The sequence below is a fragment of the Lepidochelys kempii genome, chromosome 1 (genome assembly GCF_965140285.1).
Source record: "Lepidochelys kempii isolate rLepKem1 chromosome 1, rLepKem1.hap1, whole genome shotgun sequence".
Taxonomy (NCBI): Eukaryota; Metazoa; Chordata; order Testudines; family Cheloniidae; genus Lepidochelys; species Lepidochelys kempii.
This window is the reverse complement of record NC_136380.1, coordinates 65,926,254-65,943,417: the sequence shown is the minus strand read 5'-3', so window position 1 is coordinate 65,943,417 and position 17,164 is coordinate 65,926,254. Positions and strand designations below refer to the sequence as shown.

The window sequence follows — 17,164 nt, the reverse complement described above, 5'->3', positions numbered from 1 at the left end:
CACTGGAATGTGTTACCTAGGGAGGTGATGGAATCCCCTTCCTTAGAAGTTTTTAAGGTCAGGCTTGACAAAGCCCTGGCTGGGATGATTTAGTTGGGGATTGGTCCTGCTCTGGGCAGGGGATTGGACTAGATGACCTCCAGAGGTCCCTTCCAACTCTGATATTCTATGATTCTATGACTACATGGCAATGCAAAGATCATTTTCATATGTGAATTTTCACACACCAGGGACTTCTGATCAGTCATTTGTATAAACCTTAAACAGCAAGTATGATAATACTGAACTTTGGGGCAATCCATTCTACTGAGTTAAGCTATCTACTTCTCTGACCATCCGTCGTGACAAAGAAATGTTGATTCTCAAGCAGGGAAGAGAGGATCTGGAGTATCTTGGTATTTTTTCAAAATTGTTGCCAATTTCCATTTAAGTGTACAATGAGTCACAGGGCCAAAAGCAGCCAATAGAGCAATACAACCCCTAAAATTTTGCATGTTTCAAAGCCATCTTCAATTATATTCATTGACCACATGATGGTATAATCTGGCATTTCTTGGGTTCATGTTGGACTAAATTTTGACATTCAAAGATCACATCAAGAAGGTAAAAGAAAGTGAACTCCAGGAATTCTGTACTCCAGAAACTGGCCAAAGAAGATGGTGAGCTTGACCCCAAAATGTCCTGAGCAATCAGTCTTCTCCTGAGCTATTAGCTGCAGTGTACTGTGCCCCAGTATGGTCATGTGCAAGCCAGGCACACACAATTTAATACTGAACTTAATCCTGTAGGATCATCACAGGGACTTTGAAACCGACTCACACTGTCACTATACTGCTTTTCAGGGATTGCACTACCATCAAGGAAGCAGGAGACAAAGAAGAGACAAAACAGGTGCATAATTCAAGACACCAAATAGCTGGACACATTCCACCACCCAAGAGGCTGAAATCCAGAAAGGGTTTTGCTTCTGAAAATCTCGTATCACAAAATACCACCGTGGAAAGATACAGAGTAACAAAACCACAAAAATGCCAAAAGAACAGGAGTACTTGTGGAACCTTAGAGACTAACAAATTTATTAGAGTATAAACTTTCGTGGGCTACAGACCACTTCATCAGATGCATAGAATGGAACATGTAGTAAGATATAATGTATATGTATATGTACATAATGTATATGTACAGAGAAGGTGGAAGTTGCCATACAAACTGTAAGAGGCTAATTAATTAAGATGAGCTATTATCAGCAGGAGGAAAAAAAACTTTTGTACTGATAATCAAGATGGCCCATTTAGACATTTAGTTGACAAGAAGGTGTGAGGATACTTAACTTAGGGAAATAGATTCAATATGTGTAATGACCCAGCCACTCCCAGTCTCTATTCAAACCCAAGTTAATGGTATCTAGTTTATATTAATTCAAGTTCAGCAGTTTCTCGTTGGAGTCTGTTTTTGAAGCTTTTCTGTTGAAAAATTGCCACCCTTAAATCTTTTACTGAGTGGCCAGAGAGGTTGAAGTGTTCTCCTACCAGTTTTGGAATGTTATGATTCCTGATGTCAGATTTGTGTCCATTTATTCTTTTGCGTAGAGCCTGTCCAGTTTGGTCAATGTACATGGCAGAGGGGCATTGCTGGCAAATGATGGCATATATCACATTGGTAGATGTGCAGGTGAATGAGCCCCTGATGGAGTGGCTAATGTGATTAGGTCCAATGATGGTGTCACTTGAATAAATATGTGGATAGAGTTGGCATCAGGCTTTGTTGCAAGGATAGGTTCCTGGGTTAGTGGTTCTGTTGTGTGGCATGTGGTTGCTGGAGAGTATTTTCTTCAGGTTGGGGGTTTGTCTGTAAGCAAGGACTGGTCTGTCTCCCAAGATCTGTGAGAGTGAGGGATCATTTTTCAGGATAGGTTTTAAATCTTTGATGATGCGCTGGAGAGGTTTTAGTTGGGGGCTGAAGGTGACAGCTACTGGCGTTCTGTTATTTTCTTTGTTGGGCCTGTCCTGTAGTAGGTGACTTCTGGGTACTCTTCTGGCTCTGTCAATCTGTTTCTTCACTTCAGCAGGTGCATATTGTAGTTGTAAGAATGCTTGATAGAGATCTTGTAGGTGTTTGTCTCTGTCTGAGGGGTTGGAGCAAATGCAGTTATATCTTAGAGCTTGGCTGTGGACAATGGATCATGTGGTGTGTCCTGGATGGAAGCTGGAGGCATGTAGGTAAGTATAGCCATCAGTAGGTTTCTGGTATAGGGTGGTGTTTATGTGACCATCGCTTATTAGCACAGAAGTGTCCAGGAAATGGACTGCTTGTGTGGACTGGTCTAGGCTGAGGTTGATGGTGGGATGGAAATTGTTGAAATCATGGTGGAATTCCTCAAGGGCTTCTTTTCCATGGGTCCAGATGATGAAGATGTCATCTATGTAGCGCAAGTAGAGTAGGGGCATTAGGGGACGAGAGCTAAGGAAGCGTTGTTCTAAGTCAGCCATAAAAATGTCGCATACTGTGGGGCCATGCAGGGACCCATAGAAGTGCCGCTGACTTGAAGGTATATATTGTCCCCAAATGTGAAATAGCTATGGGTGAGGACAAAGTCACAAAAGTCAGCCACCAGGTTTGCCATGACATTATCGGGGATACTGTTCCTGATAGCTTACCGTCCATCTTTGTGTGGAATGTTGGTGTAGAGGGCTTCTACATCCATAGTGGCCAGGATGGTATTTTCAGGAAGATCACAGATGGATTATAGTTTCCTCAGGAAGTCAGTGGTGTCTCGAAGATAGAGTCTCGAAGAGTGTACGGCCTGAGGAAAGAGTCCACATAGCTAGACAATCCTGCTGTTAGGGTGCCAATGCCTGAGATGATGGGGCGTCCAGGATTTCCAGGTTTATGGATCTTGGGTAGCAAATAGAATACCCCTGGTCAGGGTTCTAGGCACGTGGCTGCACAGACCTGTTCCTGTGCTTTTTCAGGGAGTTTCTTGAGCAGATGGTGTAGTTTCTTTTGGTAATCCTCAGTGGGATCAGAGGATAATGGCCTGTAGAATGTGGAATTAGAGAGCTGCCTAGAAGCCTCTTGTTCATATTCCAACTTATTCATAATTATGACAGCACCTCCTTTGTCCGCCTTTTTGATTATGATGTCAGAGTTATTCCTGAGGCTGTTGATGGTGTTGTGTTCAGCACGGCTGAGGTTATGGGGCAAGTGATGCTGTTTTTCCACAATTTCAGCCCATGCACATCGACGGAAGCAGTGTATGTAGAAGTCCAGTCTGTTGTTTCAACCTTCAGGAGGAGTCAGGTATCTCAGAGAACTTGGTACTTTCAGAACAACTCCCTCCCAGCACTGATCTCAAATGAAAACACTGAACTCTAAATCATGTGACAGCTTGGGTGGCAAAGATTGGTGACAATATGAAGCTGTTGAAGTTGAAGAATGACCCCAAATGTGAATGTGGCCAGCCTAGGCAAACACTCGAACACTGTCTTGAATAGTATATGGAACATACTTCATTAGTGCAAAGATTTGTAAAAAGCAAGTTTAGAACTCAAATGCTTGAATATTCACCAAAATCAAGCTTCAAATTCCACACTTAACAACGGTATACAGTTTGAATGGTTAATTTTGATTTTTATACTCAAATTTAAAATTTGGATTTCACATTGTTGGTAAGATACATAGATCAGAAGGTACAAAAAATGCCACGTGACTTACCTAAGCTGAAATTTGAATATCAGATACTCTTGATTACAGTTTATGAATGATCTGTCATCCAAGAATAATTCACTGAAGAAACTGATAGATCTCAAAGTGCTTTCACAAAGAAGGTCATTATCATTGTCCTCATTTTATAGATGGGGAAATTAAAGAACACAGCAGTGAGGTGACTAGCCCAAGCAGACCCAGTGGCCAAGTGAAAAATGGAACATAGGACTCCTATGTCCCAGTCTACTGTTCTAGATGCTAGGTCACACTGCCTCCTTTGTAGATTTTAAAAAAAGAGTGAATACATTCAAACACACACAAAGGGGACAAATTCATTTAATACATTTATTCAGTATGAATGATCCTCCATCCCTAGTGATATTTCATTTTAAGCATCATATATCTACCCACTTTATGCTAGACTCTAACCTACTGCTTTATACCAGCCTTGTGTATATACCAAGCATTTTCCTCTCTAACCTCATAACTTTTGGAACTCATGACATCTAAGGCTAAAAATGGCCCAGCAGAACTGAGCCCTTATGATTTCAGTAAAGTTGACAGAACTGTTAGGTGTCAAGGACATGAAGTATGCATCTAAGTTGTTTTGAATCTATAAATAGTTCTGTACTTGATTGTCATTTGGTCAAAGGTCTGGATGTATTCCTGTGGTGTCTTCTGCCCCCCCCCCCCCCCGCCCCCAGTCATTATTTTCCCATACTGAAGCTAAAGAATCAGGGGTCAATTGCTAATATTACCAGTACGATCAGGCAAATTCTTTTTTTCTTTATTCTGTATAATACACCAGATATTTTGATGTTTTTCTTTTTCCCCAAAAAAATATCCTGTGAATAACTTCTTTAAAAAAAAAAACCTGGTGACTGAAAACCAAATGTTTAACATTTTTCTGTTTTCAGTTAAAGCAACAACAAAACCTGTGTCTTTGATTTTCAAAGAAAGTGCCTGCTGGACAATAAACTGCTGCTGAAATTTCAGCCAGGCTTCTGGATGATAGATGGAGGGAACATAGATCTAAGATAGTCCAGGGAACATGAGAGTTGGGATAAAAATATTACAAATATATTCATAATAACATAATATTGCGTAATTTCTCTTCATCTTTCTACAAAGAATTGTATTTTTATGGGAGAAATATGGCAAATAAATAGTAAAGAATGTTATAATTTCTCCCATCCCCCTGTCCCACTTGCTATCCCCGCCCCCCCCCCCCCATAGTATGTAAGTGTATTTATCCTCACAATACTACTGGTGAGATAGGGAAATGAAGACTAAAAAACAACCTTGAGCTTGGCTAGGCTGCTGTTGTCCAGAGACCACCACCTATCCTGCTGATTCACATGGTTTATTTTTTGGTTGGTTTATTTTTCAAAGTAATTTAAAATGAATAAGTGATACCCTAATATTAGTAAACTATCGGGTGGGTAGTAGTTGGTTTAAAGGAGCACATCTAACTACAAGCACTTTTTAATGCTCATCTTAACAATAATATGTTTGAGGTGGCTGAAAGCACAATGCTGAAAATACAAAAGTGGGCAACAATAGCCAACTAGCGCACACCTTGTTTTGTGTTGCTGCTATAGCATTATCTTCAAACGCTAATAAAAGAAACATGGTTTAGTGGTTAGGGTCACTATGCTGGGACCTAAGATATCCAGGCTCAATTTTCTGCTCTGCCTCAGGTTTCCTGTGTGGCCTTGATTTGAGAAAGTCACTTAGGACCAGGTCCTCAAAGATATTTGCTTTCAGTGGGATTTAGGTGCCAAAATACCTTTTAAGGAGCTAGGGCTTAGTTTTTCTGCGCTTCAATCACCCATCCATAAAATGGGGATTTGTCATAGCATTTTGGCATTCTAAGCACAGACCCTGATTTTTGGTTTTCCCGTGGGGGGGGGCTCAAACCCCTCCCCCAATGCCCTTCACTCACTCAGCCTCATCCCCCTCTTCACTTCACCCCCCTCCACCCACCATTAGCTCCTCTCTGCCCCCTCCCCTGAGGCGCTCCCACCAGCCCCAGGGTCCCACCGAACAGATGATTGATGACGAGCCCTGTGGGCTGGAACCTCTGTGGCTAGTGAGTGCTAAGCACTCCCTATTTTTTCTTTCATGGGTACTGGAGCCCCAGAGCACCCACAGAGTTCATGTGTATGGCCTTAGGGACCAGGACAGCTAGGTGCTCTAAAACCCCAGAACAAAAAGATATGCCATACCGCAAAGAGCTTACAATCTAAGTACAAGGGGGATAGGAGGATGACAAAAAACAGATGGGTCCAGATAGACAGACTGACAGGGCAGTATAAAAAATAATGAGACATGTGAGTCAGCGGGATAGGTGGTGGTCTCTGGACACCAGCAGCCTAGCTAAGGTCAAGGTTGTTTTTTAGTCTTCATTTCTCTATCTCTCCAGTAGTGTTGTGAGGATAAATACACTCACATACTATAGTAATAGGAACCACAGTGCTATACAGAGCTGTGGTTTACAGTCAGAAGAGGGTCCAAAGTTAAAAATTAGATTAGTAAGGGGAAGAAGAAAAACATAATGGTTGTGGCACATGAACAAAAGGAATGCTGATTCAGGAAGGGAAAGGTTTCAGAGAACTAGGTGTTCAGGTTAGACTAGCCCCTAGGCAAAACTAATTTGCCCGAATGATACTTAAGCAACAGCTAATCCAACCTGACATTGACCTTGCCAACATCACGGCCAAACCATTTTCACAAGGGTAAACTTTCCTTGAAAGAATGATTCCAACATAGTTGACATAGACACTGTTTCCATCAACTTAAGGCACGTTTCCTTTCTTATTCTACAAACAATTTGTGACACTTCTCCTCACTTCTTTGTTTCCCAATTTTTTCTAGTCTGAGCAATGAAATAGTGCAGTAGTACAGCTTCTCATTCCACAGCCTTCTTTTTCAGGTTCTTTATTTTATTAGCTAAGCACTGGAGAACCATTGGTTATGCTTAGTAACCTTCCTACATTTAAAATTTGGGGTTTTATGGATTTTTTTTCTTCAGATCTTGTAACATAAAGATTCAAAGTTTTTCCGTTTGCTTATTGGCTGAGAGAGCACAGTTGCACCAAGAGCACAGGAAATCGAAACAGAAACTTTTAGGATGATCATGTGGCAGAATCAGGATCAGTGGTATAAGTGAGCTGTGCAGAGAGAATTTTTCCACGCTGACTGTGAAACCAACCTTTCCTGTTTCAGTGCACACTGACAAAGAATGAAAATGTAGACTTTCATTATGATTGGGTAATGCAGGCTAGGTAGGTTTGTTCTTCCAGAATCCCTTCATTCCTTGTGCCCCTGCTCCTACCCCAACCTCGTAAAGACTTCACATTGTGGCAAATGTTCTTTCAACCAAGGGCAGGTTTCCCTATAGACTCATTCAGTGAGCTTCCAAATACAGTCAAAGCACATTCCTCAACTGCTCACGTAACCAGGCACTGAGCACACTTCCTCCAGAGCTCTGTCATTCTCCAGGGATCAGAAACCCAATGGCAGAGATCAAAACTTAACCTTGGACTCCAGTTGTCATTGTGCTGCCACTAGACAGTTGATATGACAAGTTTGTTGTTTGATGACATACAAAATTAGGGATGGGAGAAGCAAATGAAATGGTATAAAAATCTGTTAGCCTTTTCCAAAGACATAATTACTAACTTGACCTTGTTTATACTGTGCCACTAAAGTGCCAGTCAAATCAGTTTTAGAGGGTTAGCTAGATTTCGGCATGTTCAGCTCAATGAGCGGAAAATCACTTTTGAAAGTCCTTAACTGATATTCCTGGTAGACGTGAAAAAGAAATCTGCATGGGTCAGAGAGAGCCATGCTTGCCTCTAAACTCCTTAAAGCTGATCACCTGGGATTACTTAGTGCTTCATATTTAAAGCTTTGTTTACAGTAAAATGAAAGCACAGGGAAATATATAAACTGACTTTTTATAGATTAAATTATTTCTTTGGGCTATATTGTGTGGCCTGAGTTGTAACCCTGAAGTGTGCTTGAAATGGGATATAATGCTTTTTATCTTTAGGTCAGTGGTGAATAGACTTTGGCCCACGTTAGAGATCAGAAGTCTCTACCACTTGACAGATGTTCATTGGCCTGTGTGTGCTGAGTTTTTGGTTTCCTAGAGTCCCAAAAATTCACATCACAATACACTGATGATAAAGAAATTATCAGTGTGTTATTATCAGTCTTAGCAGAAGCCAGGTTTTGCATCAATATGGACACCAGCATTCTGTAAACCCATAACTCTACATAAATAACACGTAATCCTTTCCTTAATTCCACTCCTCTCCACCTGGTATGGTAACTATCTCCCTTATTTCCTTTCTTCCACCTCCTTGAATTACTCTCTTCCTCCTTTCTTACCTTCTTTTATTCATTTCCTCCCACTCTTTTGCAGAAATCCTATGAGCTCACTCCTCTTTTCTACTTCTCACTCTGGCAATTTATTTATTATCAGGCAATTGGATCTATGGACACTCACCACCTGTGAAAAACAGACCACTGGGATACAAATTGAAACAGCAACAGAGATGTTTTCATACTAGAGGGAGAATAAGCAACAGCTATAACGTGCAGAAAGTGGGACTGTGGCCTGGACAGAGGCCAGAGAGGGGAAGCAGACAGGATACAGTACTCTCTGTTCTGCAAGATGGCTGCTGATGGAAATATGGTAAGGCTACAATAGTTCATTTTGAATGTTAAATGAAACAATGTTTGAAAAAATATGATTTCTGTTTTCTGAGCAGCTCTAGGTAAGATCTACTCACTTTGTCACAGAAAAGCTGGAACTCCAGTTTTTCTTAGCAGATATTTATTAATTTTGGATTCTATTTATACATTCTCCTTTAACATGTATTTGTCTCTCAATACCGTCTTTACCTTGCAAAAATCAAACAAATATTGGAGTTGCTTGCTTTTCTTTAAAGAACAAGACATATAAGCAGAAATAATACACATATCCACTCAAATGTGACAGTAGTCATATGCATTCTTTGACGTCCATAAATCATCCCTCTGTTTCTCAAAATCGTATTACTGTATTGGATTGGTCAGTGCAACCATGTGCTTTTCTAAAATAATTCTGGTTCTCTTACCCTCATAATCCCACTTTTGGGGAATTCCCAGCATACCCATATATTCTTATGTGTCTTCTATTATAGTGAAATAAATAATAGTTATTTCCAACTTTAATAATATAGAAAATATAAAAGGGCTTTTTTGTTGATAGCACTAATATAATACAGTAAAAGCTGTATTATCCACCACTTTACCACAAAGCTCTATTAACCAGCATTTCTAATAAATCCCAATACAAATCTTCAATCTAGTAACCGGGACCAGTATACTGACCAGAAGGCTATGCAATCGCACATTCTGCACTCTACTTTTATGCAAAAGAGGCAGACGAGAAGTAAGCAAGCTAATATCAGGGATTTATTCAAAAAAGCAGCTTCCAGGGTCTGTCATTGGGCTGAATCTGTAATGACCCTATCTCCTACACCTTCTACATTTTCTGTGATAATTGATGTTGATAATGATGACCCTGAGGCACTGCAAGATCCTGAAGTGCCTTCTGAATCATCAAAGAAAGATTAAATGATCAATATAGTTTTGGTGTTAAGTGTATTTTTTTAGGGATCGGGTCTATGCATGCACTGCCCATGGTGATATGTAGTGTCATAAGATAACCTACTATATAGAAAACTTTACCTGTATACACCTAAGTGCTTCAAGAAACCAACCACTCTGCAGGGCAGTACTAGTACTGGATTGGTGAGTACCTGTATACTATTTTATACTTGATTCATTTTATTGTATTCCAATTCTTTGAAAACCGGTATTCCATTGGTAAGTATCTCTCTTAATTAACTGGAATTTTTGACTAACTGGCACCACCCATCCCCGCAATATGCTGGATAACAAAGCTTTTCCTGTACCTTTAAGTTCTACTTACATATGTTCAACTTCCTCCACATCCCTATGAGTCCACATGTCTGTTCTTGTCTGTATCAAATTCACTGTTCTTTCCTTTCTAGGGTCATTTCTTATTCCTTAAAATGCTTTTTGAGGTCTTTTGTCCATTTAGTTCCTCAACTCAGCTTGTGAGCTAAATAGCAAGACTCCTTCCTTATTTCTTTCTAATGCTCCTTCATGTAGATGGCATGTCTAGGAAATTCTTGCTATATTAGAATCAACAAAGTCAAAATTTTCTCCTGCAAATTCACTGGAAAATAAATTTTAATTTAATTGATATCTTCTGTTGATTTCCCCAGTTCCATCCCCATTTTTTCAGCCTATTCCACTTCTGCATTTAAACCAGGCACTAGCTATGCAAGGCAACCTCTAATTTGTGGACAAATTATTCTATAAATCTTTATCTGAAAACCACAAAGTGTTATTGGACCTTACTCTGAAGCAGCTGGTACTGGCTAGCATCAGAAACAGAATATTGGATTAAATAAGACAAAAGTCTGATCCAGTATAACAATACGTAGTGTACATCTACACTACAGAGACTGTACCGGCAAAGCTATGTTGGCATAACCCTGTAGTACAGACATAGCCTAAACTAATGAAAGGGGATTTTCCTTCCATGTAAAAACACCATCTTTCCAAACAATGGTAGCTAGGCTGATGGAAACATTCTCCCACTGACATAGCTATGTCTACACTGGGGGGGAGGGGGTATGTTGAAATAGCTACAAAAGTCAAGGGTGTAGATTATTTACACAATGTAGCTATGTCAACCTACATTTTAAGTACAGACTACACCTTACATACTTGGCTGTGTTCTCACACTTTCATTGCTAAGACCCAAGCATAGCTTGCCAGCAATGGAAGTCATAGAATTGGGTTACATATACAAGTTGTAACTACATAGCAATGTGGGGTCTGGGGTGTGAAAAAACACATCTCTGAGCAGCATAGCTATGTGGACAAAATCTCCAGTGTGAACAAAGCCATAGCTATCCACATATGGGGAGGTGGTTTTCCTGCACCAACAGAAAAAGACCTTCTGTCAATGTAGGTTGCATCTACACTAGGGGGACTGTGCTGGCATAGCTATGATGGCATAGGCTCTGTAGTGTAAATATAACCGTAGGTGTATCCTGATAGCAGGATGTTCTCCTCCCCCTCCCCCTCAATGCTGTTTATCTCTTTGGCTTTCTTCGAGTCTTTTTCAGTCTTTTTATTCAATTTAAATCACTTTCTGAAGCAAACACCATAGGTACGCTATGGGACTATACCACCATAGCTCCAGTGCTGTAAATATACTAGCATAACCCCAAAGTGTAACCTCAGCCTACACTGATTGATGGGCTTTTTCCATTAGTGTAGGAACACCACTTTTGTGAGCAATGGTAGCTAGGTCCACATAAGCATTCTTCTGTTGGCTTAGTTGTGTCTACACTGGGAGTTAGGTCAGCATAGCTACATTGTTTGGGGTTATTGATTTTTCACACTTCTGAGTGACATACCCATGTCAATCTAAATGTTTAAGTTTGGCCCAGTCTAAATTTTAAGTAGACCAGGCCAAAATTTGTGTGGGCTCACTCATTCCTCATCCATCTCATACCAGAAAACTTTTATATTTATTAAGAAACTTCACATTCTTTGTTCTTTTTCAGTTTTGAACTTCATGGGCTAAATTCATCTCTGGTTTCAAATCCCTCAAATTCAGTGGTGTGACTTTAGTGGTGTGGCCCTGCATCTGTAATTCTTTCCCCATCTCCTTAGCTTGTTGGCCTCTGAGACTTTGGTTTCCAGACAAACAGATGGGTAAAAGATCTGCTACATATAACTAAGTGGGATTCATTTTGCTCACTGTTTCTAAAAGTCATATTGTAACTTTTAGTTTACCCTATCTCTGAAGTATTTTTTTCTAAAAATGATTAAGGCAAACAATATTCCAAATTGGGTATTGAAAATGCCCAACAATCTCACTTTGGAAGGCTTCCAGCTGTAGAATGACTCATCTTTTTCTTCTCTACAAACTCTCTGCCAGATTCCTATCTACAACAAATAGTCCTTTCATCCACTGGCTGGAACTTCATAATTTTCTTTTCATCTGATTTTGTAAATAATTTTTGACTCTATCGTGTTATTTCTAATCTGTCCCATGCATTATAGTTCCAGATGATAGTTGTATACAGACAAATCTAATTAATCTGCATAAGTCTGAGATGTATACTCAAGGGTGGTGTACTTCACAGGTAGCTGGTCCTAAATTCTGTTGCAAGGTCCTCTGGTGTCTGTGGCAAATGGGAAATGCTGTGGCAGCTTTATGAAAATTCAGCCAGATGTTTTGGTTCTATTTAATATGAAAAATAGGCATTCCTACTATGTCATCTTTTTTTTGCTAGTAAATGCAATTTATTCTACTCTACCCCTAATTTGTTCAGCTTGAATAGCTGACATCTTCATATAGACAATACATAATTGCACAAGAGAATTAATTGAGGGAGAAGCTGGAAGTTTTGGCAGATGGAAGTTTTGGCACCTGGGGAGGTTTTGGGTTGTGTGCTAGGTATTTTAGCTGAATATTGTTTCTAAAATAATGAGCACTGATTTCAGATGCCATCCGCCCCGCGTAGAATCAGATCCTCCTAACAAATCCCCAGTAATGTTGTCTCATCAGCAACTCTGTGTTGCCAGTCAGAGATTACAGTGCACTTATTCAAAAAGTCATTCAAAGTTACTTTCAATAGTCCTTCCAGCCTACTGTTCAGCTTTGGCATACAAAATGGCCATAACTTCCTCTTAAAGAGCCTTAGGAGCAATGTGAGTGCATTGTCCCTTTTATCCCCTCCCTTATACAATTAACATTATTTCAAGCCTCAAGATCTTTTTGTTAACACACTATTGTGTCATGGACTCTCTGCAATTTAAGATACCATTATTCTTAATTGAATATGGGTCACATAAGTTGTCCTTCCATTCCAGTAGCCTGTCTCTGGCATTGTCCAGAACCAGATATATCTGGGGTGTATGTGTACAACTCCTCCCCACTCCACCATGCCCTGAATGAGCAATTCTGGATACATCAATAGAGGATGTACCCTCTTAAGCCCTTTTATCTGGCAATTAGTTTATGTTGAAGAATGAAGGTGTGTAGCCCTATTTTTTAAAACTCTATTGAACTCTGGAAGTTCAGTGTTCATATCCTTTTTTTGTATATTTGCTCTTGACCTCAATGTCTTGTGGCAGCTAGTTCCTCAGGTTAACTACACTCTGTGTAAAGTATTTATGATATTGCAATCTAACCCTGAAGGATTTGGTTTGAATCTCAATGCATTTGGTAGCTAAGGCCATTGTTAGCTTAGATTCCTTTCCTCATTTGATATTATTACAAGGGCTGAACCTACTGGAGATTGTCATTCTATTTGGCATAGCTCAAATTGCACCTAGTCTGCCTACTTGCCATTAAAACATCAGTCTCACATGTCATGTCAGAGGATCTAATCCTGCAGTCTTTACTCAGACAGGTTGTTGTCCATTGAAATCAGTAGTATGTTGATGGGTATTTAGTCAATAAGAATGCAGGATTAGGTCTATAAATATCAACAGTATCGTGACTTTACCCTGAATATCCACTCAAGATAAACACATCTTCTTTGTCTCTGTAGCACTGGTGAAAGAACCAAAGAAGTTTATATTGATGAGAATCACACGGTTATGACACAAGACAAATAGGTAAAATTGGTTAAAAATATGATTTACCATCTCTTCATTAGAAAGAAATGGAATCGATGAGAGATGATCTTATCAAGCATTGTCTTTGCTTAGCATTAAAGATAAAACTGGGACGTATCTTATTAGTTCACTTCAATTAATAGAAGAATAAAGTATGTTTTAAAAAATTTTGTTTTTGAATTACTTAGCATTAGGAAAACATCCTTCCAAATTATTTCACTTATAACAATGTTAACATGGCTGACTGTCAGATGCTCTTGATGGAGTCTCTAGGAGTCCTAGCTTTTTCCTAAATGGCCTCCTTCAATTAATCTACAATTAGACAAGTCTATAAACTCTTAATTTCAGTTGAACCAGCCCTTAAATTCCACAGCTTCCATCTCCTTTGGTCTCCTTGTCAGTTTCTCAGAGGCAGCCTGGCATGGGGCTGTTGCCTCTCTGCTATCCCAGACCTTTTTGCCTCCCTTTTCCATCTCTATATCCCCCCCCCTTTATAACTGGATGCAATGTCTTTATTGGTCACAGCTTTGGATGCATACTTCCATGTCTGGCAGCTGTATGGGGGTGCGGTCTGCCTGATTGCTTGTAAGCAGGGAAGACCCTAGTCTCCCATCTGCCTATGCCCAGTACAGGGTTTGTAAACCTCATTACGTTGACCACTTCATCATATAGCAAATAACCAAACAGGTACATGCCAGCATAATTAAGAACAGGAGTAATGATGTTTAGTGCTATATTTGATTTCTTGCTGCTGTTTTATTTTTCCCCTTGTGTATCAACACTGATTTTTAAAAAAGGGGGTGGAGGGCGGGGCAGGATATACAATATGTTATTGATTATATTGTCTCTAACTATTTACACATTGGTTTATTTTCAAATTATAATAGCAATAACAACTTCATTAAAGACATTTCCCTAGGTTTAATGTCATGGAAGGCTAAGGGAAGATCTACACTATCTTACGTCGATATTATGTCACTCAGGGTGTGAAAAAGTCCCCCCACCCCAAGAGCAACACAAGTTACAGAGACCCAAGCGCTGGCCATATCAGTGCTATGTCAGCAGGGGACATTCTCCTGCCAACATAGCTTCCACCTCTCGCGGAGGTGGAGTAATTATGTTGATGAGAAAGCTCTTTCTGTCAGCATGGAGCGTCTTCACCAGATGTGGTACAGCTGCACTGCTGTAGCACTTCTAGTGTAGAGTAGCCCTAAGTTTAATTGTACTTTTTGAATGGGACTTGGGTTATCTACCCCTCCCCTGGTCACTAAACCCCAGGAAATGTCTTGGCTTCAGTGTCCACTGGCCTTAATGGATACTTGTGTTATATTTGAGATAGGACAAAAAGCCACACTTGACTATGTACAGACTCGATGATGATCGGAAAATATTCGTAAATGTCAATTTCACACAGACTGAAGAATCAACATTTCCAATATTAATAATCATATGTATAGACAGGCAAAATCGGAAAAATTCTGTGAGAAGTTTTTGTTTTTTTGTTTGGTTTGATTTGTTTGATATCAGGATATTTACTTTGCATATTTTGATGTGATCTTGACAGTTTTTTGTGTTTTAATGGTTATGGTCTAACTTTTTAAATTTCCATGTCTACTGTCATGAGATAATTATTTTCTGATCCCCACTGATTGTCTGACCACACATAATTTCCTACACCTGTGAAAAGGTGTAGCCAAGCCTACCTACGTTCAGTAGGTTATTCCATTCCAGTACCCTGTCTCTGGCATTTCCCAGAACCAGGTGTATCTGCGGGGTGGGTGGCATACAAAAAGACCCCCAAAATGAACAATTATGAGGTAGTCTGTACACCAAGGATGTATCCTCTATGATGGGCAACAACACAGACTTTTTGGGCAAACACCAGAGAGACTGTCTGCAAAATGAAGCAGCTGTAAACTGAGATACTTACCACCGTGTAAAAATAAAACTCTCAAACTTTAACCATTGTACCTTATGTTTCGTGGTGACCCATAGTAGTTCTGCTTCCTCAGACAGTGCTTTAGGAGAGAGAGAGAGGGAGAATTCTTGTCTTTATTTTTCTCTGTTTCTCCTCCTTTTTAAATAAAAAGTGTTCTGTTTAACTACAAGTAAGGTTGGTCTGCTAAATTGGGGAGGATACAACTGCTGTCTGCACATCCTGGGGAGCAAAGGAGAGACCTTTGACATGAGATAGAGCAATCATATGGTACTAACCAACAGAATAGTCCAAAGGCCACAAAGAGGGCTTGGGAGAAGCTACATTTATTGCCCTAAGAGATGCATGTTGTGGACGGGGGGTGGTCAGTGCTGGCACAGAGCAAGCATTCTAATTTTAAAGGTTGAAAATCAGGCAGTGTTATGTCAAAAACACAAGCTCCCATGCTTTAATAAGCACTGAGGTTCCTACTCAGACAGAGCTCCTTGGCTTCTGGGCTTCTGAACTCCATCAGCCCATCCGGCAGAACTTTGTTTCAAAATGATTGAAACAAAACATTTCAAATTTGTAATGATTTTTAAAAATTATTATTATTATTATTTATTATTTATTTCCAAATGGAACAAAAACAAATTTCCAAAAATCAGAGTCCTCTACAAAATGGAATTACTGTTCTCTGTCCAGCTCCAGTAATTACCCAGGTGGAATCTGGCCAGGAATCTGGGGCTAAGCACTCCTACACTTTCAAAAAAGTGCCAAGGAAACTTTATCAGCCACAGCTGATCAGAACAACAATTTTACATTTCATCCTTTTAATATGTTCTCTCTATACCTATAGAGAAAATGATGGAATGGAATGGAATACTGTTACCTAGGAAGCAGATTACTTTTAAGTGTCCTTTTAAAGGATTCAGGAAGGAATTGGCAGACAGACCAGCTCATTTGTCTGTCTATTTCTCTTTCCCTCCTTCTGATTAACAAGTATGCCTGTAGAATCTAGCATAGCTGTGAGAGGGAATTCTCTATTTTATTCTACCAGAATAACTAAGACACTTGCTATAAATAGCTGCATTTCTATTTCACTGCATCTTTTTCAGCTGCCCATCCTACTGTCATAGATGAGAAAATATGGTTTAAAATATAATCCCAAAGGTAAAATAACCAAAAAGTAAAGTTAATGTCCAGTTACTAATATCTGTTCCATTCTCACTGGATTGATATTGCTCTCACTGAAATAATAGCAAGACTCTGATTGACTTAAATGGTCCAGGTCCAGGCCATAATCTTTTTGTAATCTAACCTCAGAGAGTGGGCATCCCTTTCCTTATAAACTCTCTGTTGTTAATAGTGGGCCAGGTTTTCAAAACTGGCCTTTTGTTTCAGGTGTCTCAATTTTAGGGATGTCCAACTTTAGAAACCTACAGCTGTTTGCAGCAGGAAAAAAATCTCCTTGGATGTATCAATGGAACAAATTTGAAAACAAAATAATTGTGAATCATTTTTTGCGGAAGTACTTTTCAGACAATAATACCGCACACTTTATAGAACGTAAAGGGCTTGCTGTCTTTTTCTGCTTCTATTTTCCTTGCCTCCTATTGCTCTCAAACTGAGAAAGGCAAGAGAGTGAGACTTACTGCAGAGATAGCAAGAATTATTACTACACTTACAGAAGCTGCATATGACAGCGAGGCCCTGAGGCTACCCAAAAATTCTGCGGAGAATCAACTATAGGGGACTGTAGAAAATATGAACACACCTCAAAATACTGGGAAAAGAGAGGGCAGCTCCATGTTT

The 17,164-nt window shown here is 39.7% G+C and overlaps 1 long non-coding RNA gene across 1 annotated transcript in view; it reads left to right on the top strand.

The window, feature by feature from the left end:
- Positions 1-8,320: 8,320 nt before the first annotated feature.
- LOC140903466 (uncharacterized) overlaps positions 8,321-17,164 on the top strand; it is a 46,975-nt gene continuing 38,131 nt past the window's right edge. Inside the window, exon 1 of the long non-coding RNA XR_012156255.2 lies at positions 8,321-8,410. This is a non-coding gene — a long non-coding RNA (uncharacterized LOC140903466). The remainder of the gene's footprint in view (positions 8,411-17,164) is intronic.